This window comes from Staurois parvus, unplaced genomic scaffold (genome assembly GCF_062004578.1).
Source record: "Staurois parvus isolate SC_StPar_1 unplaced genomic scaffold, SC_StPar_1.0 ptg000682l, whole genome shotgun sequence".
In the NCBI taxonomy this organism is placed as follows: Eukaryota; Metazoa; Chordata; class Amphibia; order Anura; family Ranidae; genus Staurois; species Staurois parvus.
Window position 1 is genome coordinate 7097809 of NW_028318478.1, and position 18957 is coordinate 7116765.

Below are 18957 nucleotides of genomic sequence, written 5' to 3' on the forward strand. Positions count from 1 at the left end.
TAAATTTCTTATTAAGGAACAAATGTTGCCAAATGTCAGGGAATGTAAATATTAGTGTGGAAATGTTCATCGGTTATACTTTATACATATGGTGAATGTTGGCCAAAAAATGTGGGCAAATGTTGGATCACTTGCCCACTGAATAGTTTACAAATATACCCCATAAAGTGTAGCACTGCTCTAATCAAATTGCCCAGCAGATGGCGCGTGTAATGTGGCACACATAAGCTGAAAATGTTGAATAAGGCGATAAGCATGAATGGAAGCACAAAAAAAAAAATTGCAGAATGCATGTCCAAATCACCAGCAGTGTTTTTTGTACATGTGAACTAAATAATCTTTAGAGATAATTCTCAGCTCTCTGGCTGTGTATGTCTTCCCATTTTTACAAAACCTAAGGTAAGGTATTATTAAACATAAAACTTGCTAGAGTAGAGGTTGATTCATATACTTAAAAGAGGCATAGAAAGAACATTTTATTTATAGAAAACATCAGAATGCAAAGGTTTAGGACATGTGCTAAAGTCTAGCTTTTTATTATTTTATTTGGAGAGAACCCTTCCAATGCAGCACACTTCTAATGTCATCAGGTGGCCATCTTTGAACATGGGTTTTGAACATAGGACTGAAACAACTAATCAACATAATCGATTATAATCGAACATGAAAATAGTTGTCATCTATTTTCATAATTGATTGCTTGGGCAACCGAAATGTTCTAAAAATAAAAATATTCAAAATAACTATTCATTAATGTATGGCCCTCATAAGTGAGAGCAAGCGCAGGTAGCTTGTATCCAGCTACCTACCTATGACAAGGGAGTCTGTCATGCATAATAATATACTACAGTCCTGTCTGAAAATCTGAAAAACAGCGTTTTAGGTTTTTTAAAAAAAACATTTCTTTCAATAAAAATGTTGATCTCTGAGTCTGATATGTACCAGATTCAGCCTCGAATAGTATGTACCAGGGGCGGACTGACCATTTGGAAACTCGGGCACTGCCCGAGAGCCCGGGGTCAGTAGGGGGCCCCATGAGATGCCCCTGGTACCTTTTTCATACGCTTTTTTGAGTTTGGGCAAGGACACAGGGGCCCCATGATCCTCTATTGCCCGGGGGCCCCAAGAGTTGTCAGTCCGCCCCTGGTATGTACGGTATATCTCTTATGTCTGTTATTCTCAGAGTGGATTAGATATTTTGTTCCCTAACAATAAAGCTGGTTGTGTATTTACGTGTATTATTTATGTGTATTGTTATGTGTATATAGATATTCACGTATAAATTGTCTTTTTTTTACAGTTTACATATTAAACTAAACTAAATTATATATAAGTAAACTGCAGCGCTAAACATTTACAGAAAATCACAAATATTCAATCAGTGTAAAAAGTCCTCCTGCAAATATAATGTAAGAGAATGGGTGCTCAGGTGATCAGGTGACTTGATCCTGGTATCCGTGCATGTATGTGATAAAGCAATGCACACTCACCAGACCCGCATAAAATATGCACCTTTGTATATAAATGATCCAGATGTCATCCGGTAATGGGTGGTCCTTCCTCAGCTGTATATGAGGCTGATGATCCTCTCCACTTAGGGGTCCCCCTTATAAAAGCAGCTAGTGCAGCGGTGATGGAAACCGTGGCAAGGAGACGGGACAGGCTGCTCCACACCATCTACGCAGCTCTGATCCACCAATCACAGAGGGGCCCGGCTTCCTAGCTGCTAAGCGCCCAAGTAGCCCTGTGATCGGACGACCATGGCACAAGGCGCGGAGTCCTCGTTCGGACTGTGCGGACTCCGCGCCTTGTGCCACGGTCGTCCGGCCAATCACAGAGCTACTTGGGCGCTTAGCAGCTAGGAAGCCGGGCCCCTCTGTGATTGGTGGATCGGAGCCGCGTAGATGGTGTGGAGCAGCCTGTCCCGTCTCCTTGCCACGGTTTCCATCACCGCTGCACTAGCTGCTTTTATAAGGGGGACCCCTAAGTGGAGAGGATCATCAGCCTCATATACAGCTGAGGGAGGACCACCCATTACCGGATGACATCTGGATCATTTATATACAAAGGCTCATATTTTATGCGGGTCTGGTGAGTGCGCATTGCTTTATCACATACATGCACGGATACCAGGATCAAGTCACCTGATCACCTGAGCACCCATTCTCTTACATTATATTTGCAGGAGGACTTTTTACACTGATTGAATATTTGTGATTTTCTGTAAATGTTTTGCGCTGCACTTTACTTATATATTTATTACGGATTGTTAGGGGTTATTGGTACCTCATCTGTGCATAGCAGCTTTACAATATAAAATACTAAGGCGCTTCCTCCCAATACTTTCATAAACTAAATTATACACCACATTTTTCTTTAGAATTTTATCTGATTAATCGAAACAATAATCGTTCAACTAGTCGATTATGAAATAATTGTTAGTTGCAGCACTAGATTATTATAAGAAAAGGGCAGATTCCTCTGGAGAATATACATAAAACATGGCTACATTCCTGCACTTAGGGAACCTTTTAGCCATGCTGAAAATGTTCTCCCTGAAAAATAAATTCTACATTAACCTAGTTTAGTATTTAAGGTAATTGTGGATATTTTATTTTGGCTTTCTCTTCCTTCCAAGGTCAGAGCTATTCATAAAAGCTGAAAAAAAAGAAGACAGGAACACAAGTGAACTTGTTCAGTGATCATTGATGTTTCAGCTATTTTCCCCTGAGAAAATAAAGCTAGGAATTGGGTTGGTCATAATGGGACACTCCTCCACCTTTACACACGTTTTCCTTTGTGCAGCACTATGTAATAAACAGATAAAATTGAACAAGCCATATAAAATGTCAATCATTTGCAAGAATTCTGTCTTTAATTGATATCATTACAGCCCATCTCAAGACAGCACCTTAAAAATTCCAGCCTGTGCCTAAAACTTTACATGTATTGGAACAAAGTGGTGGATAAATGAACAGAGCTCTACAATTAGACATAAATCTAGACCCCAAACAATGTATTCTTTGCATCTTAGATAAAAAGGTTCAGCAGGAACACACTATAGAGACGGCATCCAGAGCACTATTTCAGGCCCACAGGCCTATTCTGCCCAATTGAAAACCTGAACAGCCCCCAACCATACGTAATTGGCTCACCTGTATGGGAGATATGCTACGCTTTAAACACCTCATATATTCCATCTGGGGATGCCCAGGAAAATCTGAGAAGCTGTGGTAAGAATAGATGAATACTCCTGGCTTATCTCTATTAGATTTGATCATGGCCAGACTCCTGTAGTGGTTATATTGTTGTTTCTCTGGATGCCCCCTTTCTAAATGTACATTTTGTATGCCCTGTTTTCTGTTGACCAATGCACCCGCGACCTGTTCAAGCTCTGCAATGGATGATGTGCTGACTGGTCTCTGTCAATTATGTCAATTTGCTAACTGATACATGCTGTAATAACTGTTAATGTAATATGTTGCTGGAGCTCCACGCTGGATCTGTTTTCTTATGCAATCCCTTGAATAAAGATTCTATTTGTATTAAAAAAAATAACCCCCTTTCCCCCAATCCCCGCACAAAGCATCTACCTGTTTCTATATTTTACTTAATTTTTCATAGCTGGGTTTTTGTTTTGTTTTTTGTCTTCTTAGACCTTGTGATGTTACTACAGAGGTCCAAATGATCCTACAGCTGCAGCAGCCAAGAAGAGGGATTCACAATTTGATAGGTGCACTGGAAAATGTTCAGAAGATTGACAAGGGCAGAGTTATACAGAGTAAAGTGGTGTTCAGTGGTGAGAGCCTGTATATACTGCACCAGCTCCCACTTCTGGTCTCTGCCTATTGGGGGAAAAGTTAATGCCATAATATCTGCACTGAATTGATAGAACTGCAATGGGGTGACTGGTCAACCTGTTAAAAGAAAGTGGGCAGTGGCGATTGGTCACTATCACAGAAAACTGAGACATTGATAATAATATGCAGTACTGTTCCACCATTAAAAGAAGCATGGTTATGTGACAACTATGCATATATAACTAATTACCAATCTAGGAAATACTGTAGTAAGCTCTGCTTTAATACCAAAATCAATTAAGGTCATTGTTATGAATGAGTCTGGAGATGGGTTTTCTCTGAAAAAATGGGGGAGATTCTTATGTTGCTGTTCCCCAGTAAGTTACTTCTTGTCCATAGTTAATAAAGACTTAAATCACCCACTGGGCTGACGGATATGATTTGGCAAAAACAAATGTCTACTGGACTAAAATTGTAGGCTGCCCTCTTAACCAGATCTTTTTCCCACTATATGGAAAGAAAATGTAATTTTTATGTTTGCCAGCTTATATTAAAAAAATATTAGGATGAAGTCTAGGTATGTGAAAGAGATGCTGGTCAACTGACATCTGAATACAAAGATTGAGAGGTTTCTTTGCTGGACCTCCATGTCAAAATGGGATGCAGGATGGTGTCTTATTAATTAAAGCAGCTATTCTAAACCTTTTCAACACAGAGGAACTCTTGAAATAACTTTCTGGTCTCAGGGAATCCCTGCTAAAAATTACTATCTAAAACTAATGATACAATAGTATGATGGTCATTGGGAAGAATGCTCCTTGCACTTGTGGACATTGGGAAGAATTACCCCCTACAGAGAGCTAAAAAGATCAATGGTTCCAGTGAGAACTTATCTGAGAGGCAGAAATTGCTCATTGCTCAAGGAATCTCCAGCAACCTCTGGAGGAACCCTAGGGTTCTATGAAACCCTGGTTGAGAGACCCTGGACTAAAGGGTTCTTTGTGATTGCAATGCATGGTAATAGTGATAAGCACTAGGACTAGGGAGCTAGCAGCTTAAGGAAAGAGACTGGTAAAAAATAAAATAAAACCAATGGGGGTGTCTTAATAGGCTATAGGACATATAATTTAATCCTGACCAACCAACAGAATCAATGAAAAAACAGAAATTCCAGATTCTGTATACCAATGTTACCCATTATTTCAACACATGGACAAAAATTGACTGAAAAACAGAACCCTTCCCCCTCAAAGCACACTTTCCAATGTAAAAACAGGTGACAACATTTTCAGCCAGCCATTAACCAAACCTTCCAGCACACATTAGTGTCTCAATCCATGGTACAGGTACCTAAGGTGCTTATGCCAAATATTTCCCACATCCATATCCCTATCTCCCTAAGGGGTAAAGTGCAAACAGGACAGGACACTCAGTTCAGGATAGTGACAGTCATATGAAACAGATCACTGTTATTGCGATCATGGCTTCCAAACAAGAGAATAATGCATGCAGCTGAGCTAAGGCATTTCACATTGTGATCATTACAGATCATGCTATGAAATCCATAGAGACTGCATGATCTGTAAGCAAGTCCATTAAATGCGCGTAAATAGCCAAGCGTGCAACAACCTTGACATACACTGACCCAGAGTTCATAGGCAGATGATAAAGTGCAGCATAGGAGCAAAGCAGGATAAGTAGATATCAAGCAGTATCAAATGCACCTATCCGCTAAGGAACGCAGGTGCAAAGTGTTGTCACACCACTGTAAATTCAGACAGGCAGGCTTACATTGCCAGTATACATCACTGCCACACCAGGGACTCATGGAGCCCTTTAGTGAACAGGTGCAGCTTAGTCAAGCATAAAAAGCTCTCCTTGCTGCCATATATAGTTCCCCATGCACGTTCCCCCCTGACATGGGTGTCAAGGAAAAACACACTCACTGGGGCTCAATTTAAAGTGAAGTCAGGGAATGAGACTTTACAGAGGAACTACAATTCTTTTAAAAAGAAATGACTGTAGCTGCTGCCTTTTAGGAAACAGACATTCACTAGTCCAGGATTCCAGCCCTGTCTTCACCCAGGCCTGTTTTTTACCAGTCTTCAGATCCCTGTTGTTGCCATGTTGGCTGTGGGAGCTGGTTGTGACTTCCTACTTTTTCACAACCAACTCTCCATTGTTCATGTATCAGATCCTGCTGCGCTGTCACATTAGTCCCGCAGCCTCCAGAGGCATGTGATGTGTCCCAGGAGATTGTGGGTGGCCAAATTTCCGTAATTCTCACCTAGGCAAGAACAGCAGAAGTTGGAGAAGGTACCAGTTGGAAAAAGATATCCATCCTCACTATTCCCCAAAAACGCTTTCAAATATCCAAAGACATGCTGGTAGGCTAATTGGCCCCTGTCTAAATTGGCCCCAGTATGTGTGTGTGTATGAATGTGAGTTAGGAAACTTAGATTGTAAGCTCATAGAGGGAAGGGACTGATGTGAATGTACAATATATAGCACTGTTACATATACAGGTACCTGTAATAAATAAATAAATAAAATATGTTAGAGGAGGGGGAGGTGAGGCAGATAAGAGGTACTTACACTTTTAAATGAAGGTCCGCTTTAAGAAAAGAGATTGGTCTCTGGTGGTAGCTTGACAAACGATGACGATAGCTTTTCCTATGCCAAGTGTGTCGCTGAGGTGGACTTTACAGTAGATGCCAATCTTCAAAAAAAAGTTCTGAAACTGAACTCCTTTACATGTTGAAACAACATTATTCTACATATTTAAAGCAGAACTAGTCCGCAATACTCCCCTCCCCTTCACTAGACTGACATCAACAAGGTCCCTAGTCGGCGCTGGCAACTTTTCTCAGGCCTCTTCTGGGTGTCGGGTCTTTCGCCATCTTGACTGACCAGTGATTAATGACGTAACTCCTGCATATGGGCGGGGGTTCATTTATCTTAGGACACAGGAACCATACCAAAAATGTACCATGAGCTGTGCATGTGCAAGTGTACAATTTATAGGAGACTGCAAGCATGCAGGTAAATTATTTCACTGTAGTTTTTTTTTTCTTTTAGACTTTAGTTCCACTTTATGTGTAGTTTAAAACTCAGGAATGCTCTTTTTCCTGGCTTTAGGCTCACCTAAACTATGTAATATGAGGACCTGCTTAAAATATCTATTCAATTTGCAATCAATTAGGTAAGCCTTTGCACTTACAGACTTGTTGGTAGATCTAAAGGCAACTGTAATGTGTGTGTGTGTTGAGCCTTTTAGACACATATAAAGAAATAAGTAAACGTATCATACTTTTCTGGCTATTTAGTGGAAACCCATTACAACAAAATGGTAAAGGAAAAGCATTTGATGGTGTGGAAGGATTTGTGAAAGACATTGTTGGTGTCTCTAGGAGTGATAAATTGACTGTCACATGAAATCCAAGGAAAGAGAAATCTATAAACATCAGTTAATAGAAACAGAAAGGGTTCACAATATGCTGCAAAAGGGGATCACGCAGCAACAGAGAAGTGAATAAACTTGTCCAAGCATTGCAGTCAAGGCATTGTGACCAAGTCTGACCAGCTCAATAGACGGAGCAGCCTTCAGATGTTAGATTTTGATAAACTGATTTGATTTACTTTTTCATCAAACTGAGAATGGCTGCAAAACATTTAAGCTTGCATGATCATGCAATATGAGCACTCTATTCAGTGGGTCAATGTGTGGACACCATGTGCTGCTGGAATTGTTTTCTTAACCCCTTGGCTCCGGCGCCTCCCAGCCTTTTAAGGGTTTTCAGATGCTGGGAGGTGGGGCGGGGTTTGTGATCTTGTGACTGCCGTGAGTGGCTGTCACAGCGGTCACATGGTCAGAAAGCTCCCAATCACACAAGTAGAGATGGGTAACGGTAACTGAGCTGGGAGCACGCATGGTGCACGCTCTCGGCTCAGTTCTGTTTTTCTGGGTAAGCATATATGCAGCCTCTTGGCGTTAAGGCCCACCCACCGAGAAGCCACATAAATGCTTGCAGCCAGCAGGAAGGAATTAATGTTTCCAACCGTGTCTGGTTGTTATTTCTGGGTGGAATCAAGAGTATTAAAACCACACTATTATTTTAGTGTCATGTGTATTGGAATTTATAGTGATATCAAAGACTTGCTTCTTTTTCCTAAAATAAAAAAAAGATGTTACAATTACAAGAATTTTGCACAGAGCAGTCTCTTACCTCCTCGTCTAGATTCCCCCACTGGAGTGTGGAGTAGGAGGTTTGCTCTACAGTATATTTCTGGTAAACAGACTCAAAAGGGAGGGAAGCAAGGGATTTTGTGGAACCTCAGCTTAGCTTCCATCTATATTTTTATGGACTCCCAAGTCCAGAAATAGAGAAAAAATCTTCCAATTAGTGATGAACTGAACACCCACCTGTTTGGTTCACAGTCGAACATTTGAACCTACCGAAAGTTCAACCACGAACTTCGAACATGGACAATTTACTGAGCGGTATCTTACTGCATCTGAGTATGTGGTAAGATACCGCTCAGTTACTAAAATAACGCATGACTTTTATTATTAAATCATGCAGTATTTTAGTAGTGAAACATTCGTTCATGTTTAAAGGTTCCTCGCTGACTGCTGAATGTCAAAAGAATTGTCAGCATTGCCCGACAATTAAAACATTTAAGAAAAAACAGCATGGGGTCCCCCCTCCCATCCATACCAAGCCCTTCAGGTCTGGTATGGGTTTTGAGAGAAACCCTCCCGTGCCAAATTTTTTTTTAAAATGGTGTGGGGGGGTCCCGGGGGAGTCCCACCCAAAATCCATACCTTTATTATTATTATACAGCGCCAACAGTTTGCTCAGCACTTTACAATATAACGGGAGACAACACAGCAACAATACAGTTCAATACAAGAGGGTTAGGAGGGCCCTGCTCCTTGGAGCTTACAATCTAGGAGGGAGGGGCTAGTGGTATAAAAGGTATTAACTGTGGGAGATAGACTGGTAGGAAGAGTAGAAGATTCCATTATTAGCTGAGGGCAGGATAGGCTTCCCTGAAGAGATATGTTTTCAGAGATCTCCTAAAAGTGAGCAGAGTAGGCGATAGTCTGATAAATTGGGGTAGAGAGTTCCAGTGGATGGGGGAAGCTCTGGAGAAGTCCTGGAGACGAGTATGGGAGGAGGAGGGAGCTAGGGAGCAGGAGGTCATGCGAGGAGCGGAGAGTACGGTTTGGGTGATATTTGGAGACAAGATTGGTGATATAATTTGGGGCAGAGTTATAAATTGCTTTATATAGTATTGTTAATGTTTTGAATTTTATCTGTTGTGTAATGGGAAGCCAGTAGGGGGATTGACAGAGAGGGGTGGCTGATACAGAATGGTTAGTAAGGTGGAGGAGTCTGGCAGCAGCATTCATGATAGACTGAAGAGGGGATAGCTTGCGATGAGGTAGGCCAATGAGGAGAGAGTTACAATAGTCAAGGCGAGAGATAACCAGGGAGTGAATAAGTTGCTTAGTAGTTTCCAAGGTTAAGAACGGGCGTATCTTGGAGATGTTGCGGAGGTGAAGTCTACAAGATTTGGACAGCGATTGGATTTGGGGCTGAAAGGACAGATGGGAGTCTAGGATTACACCTAGCACCCTAGCATGAGGGGAGGAACTGATGGGTTTGTTATTGATCTTGATGGAGAAGTCAGGGGAGGGGGCACGGGCTGGAGGGTATACTAAGAGCTCAGTTTTGGAAAGATTGAGTTTGAGGAAGTGGAGTGACTTCCATGCCGATATGTCACTTAATAGGTTAGTAATGCGAGAGGAGACTGAAGGAGTGAGGTGAGGGGTAGAAAGATAGATTTGAGTGTCATCAGCATAGAGATGGTACTTAAAGCCATGGGAGTTTATCAACTGACCAAGGGAGGAGGTGTAGATGGAGAAGAGTAGGGGTCCAAGGACGGAACCTTGAGGAACCCCTACAGAAAGAGGGAGTGAAGAGGAGGAGCCAGAGTTATAGGTAACACTGAAGGAGCGCTGCGATAGGTAGGAGGAGAACTAGGAGAGAGCAGAGTCTCGGAGGTCAAGAGAGTGGAGTTTTTTGAGGAGGAGGGGATGTTCAACCATATCAAAAGCCGCAGAGAGGTCAAGTAGTAAGAGTACAGAGTAGTTGCCATTAGTTTTAGCAGTTAGTAGATCATTAGTGAGTTTTAGTAGGGCAGTTTCAGTGAAGTGTAGTGAGCGAAAGACAGACTGTAAAGGGTCGAGAAGGTTGTTGTCAGTGAGGTAGGAATTCGGGCGATTGTAGACTAATCGTTCTAAGAGTTTAGACGTAAACGGGAGCAGGGAGATGGGTCTTAGGTTGTTCAGGTTGGTGGGGTCCAGGGAGGGCTTTTTAAGTATGGGAGTGATGTGTGCATGCTTTAGAGGGGAGGGGAAGGCACCGTTAGAGAGGGAGAGATTGAAGATATGAGTGAGGGAGCATAGGATGGAAGCAGAGGATGACCATAGTAGTTGTGAGGGGAGAGGATCCAGGGGGCAGGTAGTGTGATGGGCTTCTGAGAAAACCTTAGTGACCTTTTCAGCAGTAGAAAGGTCAAAAGAGGAAAGTGTTGAGGGAGGTTTAGTATAAGGTATGCTAAGTTGGATAGATGTCTGTGCAGTGGAGATGCCCCTACAAATTGCATCAGTCTTGTTTTTGAAATGATTTGCAATCTCGTGAGCAGTGAGTGAGGTGTTGGGTGGAGGTGGAGGTGGAGAAAGTAGAGAGTTAAAGTAGAGAAGAGACGATGAGGACTGGATGATAAGCTATTGATGAGAGTGACAAAGTAGGCTTTTTTGGAACCATGGAGGGAGGAATTGTATACCAGACCCTTATCCAAGCATGCAGCTCGAGTGAGTGCCCCCCCTCCTGAACCATACCAGGCCACATGCCCTCAACATGGGGGGGTACTTTGGGACAGGGAGGGCTCCCCTCCCCCAAAGCACCTTGATCCCAAGTTGATGGGAACAAGGGCCTCTTCCCCACAACCCTGGCCGGTGTCTGTGGGTGTCTGTGGGCGTCTGTGGGCGGGGGGCTTATTGGAATCTGGAAGCCCTCTTTAACAAGGGGACCCCAAAATCCCGGCCCCCCCCCATGTGAATGTGTATGCAGTACATGGTACTGCTACCCATTCACAAAAAAAAAAGTGTGGTGTAAAAAAAGACAGAAGACAAGTTCTTTATTAAAAATAAAAAAAATGTCCCCCCCCAAAGTAGATCCAACGTCAATCATTATGCTTGCCACCACTACTGACCCGAAAAAAAGAAAAAAAAATCTGCTCCGCCCTTGATGCTGGCTCCCGCAATCTGAGAGCTGATGACAGTTCTTAAATAGGGTGATGGCGTCACAAGGGGCAGGATCACCCCACCCCTTGTGACATCATCATGCCCTGTGATTGACCAAAGCATTGTCAGGGGGCAGGATGCGAACAGCCCGCTGAACACCCGTACCGTTCATGTGTTAACGAACACATGAACGGCCCATGTTCGAGTCGAACGTATTATTACTTCCAGTGGCGACATATGTTCTGGTGACAAATTTCTAAGAGAGATTCCCTCTCACTTTCCAGTGAAATATCATTCATAGGCAAGCAGCAAACAAAAACTCTAACAAACTTTTTACTACATTCCATGCTCCATCAAAAAATTAAAAAAATTAAAAAAATATGAATTTCAACATACTTTAATAACTAGCTAAAGTGATATTATCCTGTGTATCAATAGTGACTATAACGACTGAAATCATACAAAGGTATGCAGTCAACTGGCAGAGTTTAAAAGATATTTAGTTTACCAAAAACTGAAAACCAATATCAATTTTAGAGTTATACAAAAAAAAGTGTTTTTCAGGGAACAAGTAAGCAGGGTTAACGACTTACAGCTTTTCTGAAGCAACAATCTCCTGTCTATCCAGGGTAGAGTGACTGTGCCTTCTGATAATGCACCCACCCAGCAAGATATACTGATTCCTTCTCAGCTACTCAGCTATATACTGAATGTTTCTTCTCAGCTTTGGCTCGACATGCCCTCCATTAAGAGTGCCATCCAGTTACGACTCGGCACACCGTCCATTAGGAGCGCAGTGCGCGTGCGCCGCTAACATCACCAGCATTGCTAAAGTAAATATCTTCTGAGCGGTGAAAGCTTAGGAGATATTTACTGTACCTACAGGTGAGCCTTTTTATAGGCTTACCTGTAGGTACAAGAGAAAAACATGACTTTACTACCACTTTAGGTATGTACTCACCACAAAAGTAGCAGAACTTATTCCAAAAGTAGTAGGTCATTCTGGCACTGATGAGACACTTCTGCTGTAACCAATCGTCCTATAGCAGGTTTATAACTGGCTTACTTGTTATGCAAATTACATGTGCATAGACAATGCTATGCCTTGAAACAATCACATCATAATACATAGTGTAGCACTACCCCTTAAAAAGCTGCTGGATTTTGGGTCCCCCTTTTTCCTGCACAGCCAGACAATGCACATTTTTGGCAAACACACGCAGTCAAGAATCCAGTCCATGGGCTTGTTGATGTTGTTTTTATTTAGGGGAAAATAACTTGGATAGCGATGAGGGGTTATGGGACGCCCAACTGTTTGAGGACACATTTCATGTGTTTATGTATCAAAAAATGGATCCTGGACTTTACCCCAGCCAGAGTGGTATCAGTCCCTTTAAAGTGTTACTAAACCCAGAATAGTAAAATCAGTCTGTATATGTAGTAAAGCATGCTTGTTATACTCACTGTGGAACCTAAGGGGTTAATCCTCTACATTGTGTAAAAACGCTGTTTGATCTTGTCTTCTCTGATCCTCCCCTTCTTCCACTGTCCCCCTCTTATCTCCTGATAAGACATATTGTGTGGAGACACCACGTTCTGTGTACTGTGGGAGGCCAGATATAGTGAATGCAGGGTCCTGGGTTTAGTAACACTTTAAAGCGGAGTTCCACTCACACTATAAAAAAAAATAAAAGTCAGCAGCTACAAAAACTGTAGCTGCTGACTTTTAAAAAACAGCCACTCAACTGTCCCACTAGCCTGCGGTGTGTCCCCTGCTGCCCATTTCACCGGCTGTCCTGTGTCCCAGGCGTCGGCAACTTTAGTGTGGGCACCTGGCTGTGACAGCTTGCGGCTGCACAGCCACGTGCCCACTGCGCATGCGCGAGTAGCGCTGCACTTCCTGAATGGCCCCGCAGTCTTCTGGGACCTGTAACGTGTCCCAGAAGACTATGGGGGGGAAGGGTAGGAGGACAAGTTCCACTTCCGATTGCCTAGGCAATCACAGCGGAAGTGGGAGCGGGTACCTGTCAGTTTCGGGTGCCCGCTCCCCAAAGGTGCCAATCCTTAATGGGGAGCAGGGGACCAGTCTTTAAAGCGGAACTTCCCGTTTTGGGTGGAACTCAGCTTTAAGGATCAGTAGCAAAGCTATTTTAAGGAGCACTGGGGTTTATTTATTAAAGTTGGAGAGTGCAAAATCAGGCTCACTTCTGCATAGAAACCAATGAGCTTCTAACCTCTGCTTGTTCAATTAAGCTGTGGCAATAAAACCTGGAAGCTGATTGGTTTCTATGCAGAAGTGAGCCTGATTTTGCACACTCCAACTTTAGTAAATTAACCTCACTATGTCCCCTCGTGTGAACGCTCCCAATGAGAAAATGCCAACCCACCTGGCCGTTTTGGATAAGTGTCCCGGAGCAAGGGATTAGGTTAACTGTGGCATTGTCTCCATGAAAGCAGGCTGGATATTGCATCTGGTAGCCTTCTGCCTTATAGGCTTTGGGGCTGTAGAGAGGTACTCAATCTGTCCCTTGTATCCAGCTGCTTTGGATAGACTGCTTGATCAGGCCTTTTTAGCTGTGCTAGTCTTCCCATGCTGAGCAGGGTGCCTTTTGGACAGGACTTGTAGTGAAGTTCCCTCTTACTACCCATATGAAAGAAAAATATATTTGAAATATATTTTTAAAATATTCTTCCCAAATATATTGACATATATTTGAAATACTACAATTTTGGCCAATTTCAATATATTTCAAAATATATATATATATATATATATATATATATATATATATATATATATACAGTATATGTACTGCATGTTGAAATTTGTTTTTATTACAAAATATGTGAAAAAAAATTTTAAACATACATTTCAAATATACTGTATGTCTTTAAAAATACAAATCTACATTTTTTGAATGCATTTACAAATATATGTAAACATATATGTTAAAATGACTTTTTTATATGTTAAAAAAATCTGAAGAATATATTTAAAAATATAAAACTCTTTATGAAGTGCACTTTAAAGACAAATACTGTACAGGGACATGATTAAAAATGAATTAGTAAATGCATTGAAAACCAATTAATCCGTTCTGGAGCTCAGAAAAAAGTAAAAAAAAGTTGTATCTGTTCAAAACTCTTTATAAAGTTCACTTTAAAGGCATGAAGGGACATGATTAAAAATTAGTTTGTAAATGCATTGAAAACCAATTAATCCGTTCCTATTGTGAAAAAAATCTGTAAACCGAGGCATTATTTTCAATGAATTTTCATTCGTAAACCAAAAATTACATTAACCGAGGCATTCATAAACCGAGGTACGCCTGTGTACATATATATATATATATATATATAGTATATATTATAGTATGTGTGTCAAGTTCATTCCTGGAATGGACTAAAAAAAAAGAATCTCGAACAGCTCTGCATTATTCTAAAGATCGGATGAAATTTGAAAATAATGTACTTTCTGATCTTTCTGGCTGCCCACTACTTACGTCATCGTGGACATCTCCTCGCCCCTCCGTAAACCATCTATGCCAAAAGCATTCACTGAATGTTCAACATAAGATAAAATTTCATTCACACTTTTGCCAATTGTTATGCAAAATTGGATGTTATTCTTCTGCTCCACATTCCTGTCACTTATTTTCCATCAATGCACACAAGTTATTTCCTCTACTACTCCGTAAAGACTGAGTACACTGGTCTGCAACCCAGGCGAGTATAAGTTAGAACATGTCAAAACACGCTTGAGTGAGAATGGCAGTGTGACTCACTCCCATAGTGGGAGTCTGGCATTCCAGGGATTAAATTGTCAAACCTTATATATATATATATAAATATATATATATATATCACCCTGTTCCAAACTATTTTGCAAATTATATATATATTTTTTTTACCTAAATAATTGATGTAAATAACAGTCAGCATAATTCTCATGTTATCAACTATTAAGAGTACAATTCACATTTTATTGAACAAACCTCCTAACGATAACAGTATTTTTTTTAAACATAAAAAACTTACAATGCACTGTTCCTAATTATTACGCACAGTAAGTTTCAAAACACTTTATAGGTTGTAAAGAACTGAAAATTGTCATTTGTTGTGTTTGCAGCATATTTACTGAAATCAAAAGCTATTTCAATCAAACTTTTTACAACATTTTAACTTTTTAAACATTTAACAGGTCACGTTACATTTTAACATAGGACCCCTTATTTGATAGCAGCGTCACAAGTCTTGCATCCATTGAATTTGTGAGTTTTTGGACAGTTTCTGCTTGAATTTGTTTGCAAGATGTCAGAATAGCCTCCCAGAGCTGCTGTTTGGATGTAAACTGCCTCCCACCCTCATAGATCTTTTGCTTGAGGATGCTCCAAAGGTTCTCAATAGGATTGAGGTCAGGGGAGGATGGAGGCCACACCATGACTTTCTCTCCTTTTATCCCCATAGCAGCCATTGATGCAGAGGTATTGTTTGCAGCATGAGATGGTGCATTGTCATGCATGAAGATGATTTTATTACGGAAAGCATAGTTCTTCCTTCTGTATCAGGAAAGAAAGTGGTCAATCATAAACTCCACATACTTTGCAGAGGTCATCTTTACACCTTCGGGGACCCTAAAGAGGCCGACCAGCTCTGTTCCCATGATTCAAAAAATGACTCCACCACCGCCTTGCTGACGTCGCAGCCTTGTTGGAACAGGGTGGCCGTCCACCAACCATCCACTACTCCATCCATCTGGACCATCCAGGGTTGCACAGCACTCATCAGTGAACAGGACTGTTTGAAAATTAGTCTTCATGTATTTTTCTGCCCAATGCAGCCGTTTCTGCTTGTGATCATTGGTTAGTGGTGGCGGAATTGAAGGTTTATGCACAGTTGCAAGACTCTGGAGGACTCTACACCTTGATGTCCGTGGGACTCCAGAGGCACCAGCAGCTTCAAATATCTGTTTGCTACTATGTAATGGTATTTTAGCAGCTGCTCTCTTTGTCCAATGCATGTATCTGGCAGAAATTTTCCTCAATGTGCCTTTATCTGCACGAACCCGTCTCTGCTCTGAATCAGCCACAAATCTCTTAATAGTGCGATGATCACGCTTACGTTTTCGTGAAATATCTAATGTTTTCATACCTCGTCCAAGGCATTGAACTACTTCACTGTTTTCGGCAGCAGAGAGATCCTTTTTCTTCCCCATATTGCTTGAAAATGGTGCTCTGCTTAATAATTTGTAACACCGTCCTTTTGTAGTTTTTCCTTAAATTGGGCTCATCTGCCATTCTAATTATCACAAGTGCTTGAGATTGTTTTCAGTGATCAAAAGAGCCCTGAGACACAATGCCATCCATGAGTTAAACTGAAAAACAAAATATTTAATCTTTGTGACACTTAAATAGAATTTGCATAATAATTTGGAATAGGGTGTATATAGGTCAAACCTCAACACCTTAAAATAACCAAATAAAAATAGATAGAAATAACGTCCATAATGTAGGGTGATCCATGCTTGGTGATCATCAACATTGGTGCCTAGAATTGGTGAGGTGATGCACTTGCCAGAAGTACATATAATATGAGCATTATATGTAAATCTTTATGATGGAGTCATCGGGACCTGGTCTGAGGCTGCGGTGTCATCAGACTCAGCAGTGGACACGCAAGATGATATCTCACACTCGGGGGTTTCACTCCGCTCACAGACTCATCACACAGCTTTAGGTATTAACTCCACACTCCAAAATGGCTCCACCTTGTGAGGCTCGCAATGAACAAGCCAGGGGCAGAAAATGGTACTAATAGTGTAGTATTGTTTTATTTAGATATGAAACATATCCAGAATAAAGGTAGACAACTCATATGTGATTAAAAGGATGGCCTTCCTGGTGGCCATGTATAGCTAGGCGTCAAACTGGAGGGCTCCTCTGACGCGTTTTGTGCAACAAGCACTTTGCCAAAGGGGTGAAGCCCCCCCCCAGAAGACGCCGATCTCGTGCGCCGCATAGAGGGACGGCGCATGCGCGGACACATCATTAGCCGCATATATATATATTAAAATGCCAAAAATAGATTTCTATAAAATGATATATAATATTTTTAATTACAGGTCATTTTTGTGAGTAGCAGCCAAAAATCTACAAGATACGCCCAAAATTGTTCAATTAGCAAAATCTTTGTTGTTCAGAGTTACGGTAAGTAGTGTAATTAATCCTGTAGAGAAAAAATGTTTTAGCTAAACTTTAACCACTTGTTGACCCGTCACATACCTGGTACGTCATTGATCATTAAGTGGTTGTTCCGGGATGATGACTGCAGCTGCAGGCATCACCCAGTACTGTTTGTTAGAGCTGACAGTCGGCTCTTTTGTAATAGCAATCGGAGTGGCTAATTAGCCACTCAATTGCTATTACAAGCAGCAGGAAAGAAACTTCACTTTTTCAGTCAACATGAACTATTTTTAATCCTTATGTTGCTATCATTAGTAAATACAGAGTAAAATATGTCATATTTACTTTGTTTTACACTTTTTTTTTACATTTATTCAGTTATGTCCTGGCTTACAGACCTAGGCAAATGATGTCCTACATCCCAGGAGTCTTCAGGAGAGAAGGAGGGACTTTCTCAGATAAGCACACCGTCCTGCCTGCATGCCTGAGCTTAGGGGAGATGGATTCCAGAAAGTAAATGCTACATGAATCATCTGCATGATACAACATGAATCAAGATGGCACAGAAAATCTAGGGGTATTTTTCAAAGTGATTTCTCAGCAAAATAAAGCACGGAGACACAGATGGATGAGGGGATTTTGCTTTAAATAGTAAAAATTAATTAAATAGCATTTTTGATTTGTGGTGCTCAGATGCAGCGTAGTGCTGCTTTAACTTTAATGCAATGTGTATCCAAAATTACAATGTTTCTTTTAAATAATGATGGTCACTACTTCCTGGAATTTAGCCAATGTGATTATTGAAGTCAAATAGATTGACTTCAGTTTGACAGATATCAGAGATTGCAAACTGCAAGTGTACCCATCAAACAGAATGGGACCTGTGAAAACTGCACATTGCATAAAACAAGTTGAAGTCTTTATTATAATGTATTTATTCTGCCAGTTTCACCTAACACATCTATCTAATGTGTTGATTTTTTTGTCTCTTTTAAACTAGGAAATGTTTTGTGATAGGTTAAAGATTTATAGTTCCAGCATATGCTTCCATTTTATAACATCAGCATTGAAATAACAATACAAGCAATAGTCTGCCTTTCTGCTAGACACTTCTTTCTATATATATATATATATATATATATATATATATATATATATATATATATAAGTTCATAGTGTTCAAAATGGATACTCTGAAAGGGGGGAAATTGATGAAAGATATTACTGCAGTTCTCTTTATCCACATCAGTCCCAAGCCATTTCTGGCACTTTTTGTTTACATTTTTAAATATGTATTTTTTGCTAGCAAATGTCTTAGAACATCCAAAAACTTTTTTTAAAGCAGTTTTTTCAAACGCAATTTTTGGAAATAAATAAACTTTTTTGTTTTATTGTAAAAGACGATGTTGCGCTGAATAAATACATAACAAACATGTCAAGCTTTAAAATTGCACACGCTCGTGCATCGGTGATAAAAAGCGTAAATTTTACTATTCGTAGGTGACGCTTTAAAAGCCTTTACAGGTTACCACTTTAGATTTACAGAGGAGATCCAGTGCTAGAATCACTGCCCATAATCTGACGATCGCAGCAGTACCGCAAACGTGTGAGACAATTGGTGTTTGCGTGTGTTCGACTTTTGACGCATGCACGGTGGGGG